At 33.9% G+C, this 3,129-nt stretch overlaps 2 protein-coding genes across 6 annotated transcripts in view; both read right to left on the bottom strand.

Moving 5' to 3' along the window:
* LOC110019691 (RNA pseudouridine synthase 7) overlaps nucleotides 1-3,129 on the bottom strand; it is a 204,187-nt gene that overhangs the window by 159,354 nt on the left and 41,704 nt on the right. The window lies entirely within an intron of this gene.
* The window catches only part of LOC110019689, a 77,217-nt gene that overhangs the window by 73,334 nt on the left and 754 nt on the right, over nucleotides 1-3,129 (bottom strand). The window lies entirely within an intron of this gene.

The raw sequence follows: 3,129 nt of genomic DNA, 5'->3' as shown, positions 1-3,129 counted from the left end.
CATGACCACAAAATAAACATGGAAAAAGGGTTTGTTGCAGGGCATCTTGTTGCTTGCTACTTCTCACTAGAATAGAGTCATTAAATGACTATCGTGTGTTTTTTAATATATCTATATATCTATATTTTTCTTGTTTTAAAAGGCTTTGATAGATAAATTGAACTCTATGTTTTGGCTTTCTCATCAGGGTTTCTCTTTTCATAATATTATGTTTTCTCTTTTCATAATATTATGTTTATGTGCGTATTGATAGGTGCAGTACATGTTGTACCTTGATGTGTAATCAAGAAATTTGTCATCCAACTCGAATGTCAATGTATTTTTAAATAAAAGATATTTTTTATTCAAATTCAGGATCATCTAGCCCCCGATTTTAACAGGCAGAAGGTCAAACTGGTCGTCTCGAAAAGTCGAACCGAATGATGCCAAAATTGGTTCAAGTTGAGTCCAATAAAACCAATATCAAGCAATTAAAACTTATTTAGAGGGTTTTGTTCGTCAAGTTAATTGTCAAATGAACTCCAAATTTGAAATATTTATAGTTAAATCGAGCGTCGCAAATAGAGAAATTCAAATAGCCCAAGATTCATCAATTATGAGTTCAATAAGGCCCTCAAATCATCTATGATCATGGGAGACCAATAAAACCAATACTATTGTAGTTCCCAACTATGGCATTTTTGGCCAACTGCATTATTAAGACCACTGAGTATAGAGTTCATGGCCAACTACTTTTATTACAACTTCCAACTACGATCTATGTGGCCAACAACTTTTATTACTCCCTCCAACTACAACCTCTGTAGCCAACTATCGTTATTGCATCCACCAACTATAGCCTTTGCGACTAATTACTACTGTCATAGTTTCTAACAATCACCTTTGTGGCCAACTATCACTATTGCATCAACCAACTACAATCTCAGTAACTAATTATATTGTCACTGTTTCTAGCTAATCTATGGCCAATTGTCATTATTGACCACCAATTACAACCTGTATGGCTAATTACTATTGTTGTGTTTCTAAATATAGAATTTGTAGCCAACAACTACTCTTACAACCACCAACTACAATCTCTGTCGCTAATTACTACAGTCACAACTTTCGAGAACGGCCTCTATGGACAACTAATATTATTAGAGAAAAAGACATAGCTTTTATAGTCAGTTATAGTTCTTGTAGTATTTAACTATAAACTTTATGGCCAACTTCTACTATCATAATTTCCATCTACAACCTCTATGGCTGACTACTCCTCTTACAACCATAGATTACTAGTCTAAACTTCTTTAATAGATAACAAATTTAATACATGAGTTTTTCACTCTAATACTCACATTTTTCAGGGCACATACTCAAATCATAGGATGTTAAGCCTTCGCTTCTTTTTTCAATGATATACATCAGCCAATTAGTAAATGAACCTCCTTTGTACCTTTTAAAAATCGTGTTCGAAGAATGGAGGAGACTTGAAACAAGATCTTCAGACTTTTACATGATGCTTCACAACTGATAGTTGTGCATACTAAAGAGACGCAACCACCTTAAAATCCATTGAATAGAGGTACACATTTAGCACTCCTTTTACTCTCAAAATTTCCTCCTCAAGAAGCTAACAATGTTAGCTCTATACATCCATCATGAGTAACAAAGCCTAGCCACAAACCTCCAACACAATCGAGAATTTAGCTCAACCTCGCATAATCCGTGAAACATTATAACATCTAGTGCAAGAAGAGTCCCTTCAAAGGAAAAGAAGTCATTTCTCTGCTTGACATTGTTCTCAAGTGAATTTTTTATTGGTCGAGATCTTCCTTCAACACCCCATTATAATGACACTTTAACATTCCAATTTTTTATTCTTATGAAGGGACATTTGACTAATATAATCATATTTATCAGTTAAGAATCATTTTGCACATTCAATGAGCTTCTAACACAATCCTTTATTGAGTTTTATTCTAGTACTTTTAAATGTCAAGTGCACACTCCATTTTATTAACTCCTAGAGGAGTCATTGATACATTTGATGAACTTGCTAATATTCTTGTGAAGCAACTCATCACACATTGAAGGATTATCAAAGAATCCCCTCACATCTCTAAGATTCATCCAAGTGAGAGAAAGTCACGAAAGGTTATTTCTAAAGGATTCTTTGACGCGGGGAAGGGGGAGGGGCAACCTTCATGGAAACTTCAGAAAGCCACTCATGTGAACGTCTCTGGCATGATTATAGTTGATCAATTTTCCTACATTTTATTCAGATATCAAGTTATATGAGAACTAAATCGAGGATGGGGGAAACCTTTATTATTATCTCCAAAAGTGATTCACGTCAACATCCTCAACACAAGTATAGTCAGGTAGTCTTCCGACATTTCATCTGACATGAAGTCTATGAGAAATAATTCTAAGCAAGGAGGCAATTTTCACTACAACATTTAGTGGATACTCATGTTAACCTCTTAAACATGACCACAAAATAAACCACTGAACATAAATGTCTAGCTAGAAAACACTCTCTCAACACCCCCCTCATTGTACAAAAATTCCTCCTCAACTTGATTAGGAAACTAACTCCTTAATATTCGATATATGGGCTACTCAGCTTCCTTAATATTCCATAAATGGGCAAAATTATACAAAAAAGACTACTAGGATAGTGTGAAAAAAACCTCCAATGGGAAAAAAATAAAAAGGTAACAATAAAAAAGTTATCAAAAATTATTCTTGAACATGGTTGTAACCATATTTTCGCAAGATCAACATTTCATATCGACTTACACCCGGACTCATGCATCTCATTCTATGTTTTATTGGTTTCATAAAGATGAAATTTGACCTCTTCATAACAGGTTACGATCATTGAATGATAACTATGATCATATTAAATAAACTATAATAGGTCATAAATTCCCAGTAGATTACAATGAACCTTTTGCAAAACAGGATATCATCATCAAGAGATCGCTATACTCCAGCTAAATAATCTATGATAGGTTAAAATTATTTCAAAATTTTCATTTAGCCATTTTTATTACACATTATGGTCATCAAGTAAAAAACTTTTACTAACAACACAGGGTGGGTCTAACAACCTTGGTGGATTTTAGTTTGACTTTCCCC

The sequence above is a fragment of the Phalaenopsis equestris genome, unplaced genomic scaffold, assembly GCF_001263595.1.
Source record: "Phalaenopsis equestris unplaced genomic scaffold, ASM126359v1 Scaffold000070, whole genome shotgun sequence".
Taxonomy (NCBI): domain Eukaryota; kingdom Viridiplantae; phylum Streptophyta; class Magnoliopsida; order Asparagales; family Orchidaceae; genus Phalaenopsis; species Phalaenopsis equestris.
The sequence above is the reverse complement of the archived record's forward strand: the minus strand, read 5'-3'. Positions and strand labels throughout refer to the sequence as shown.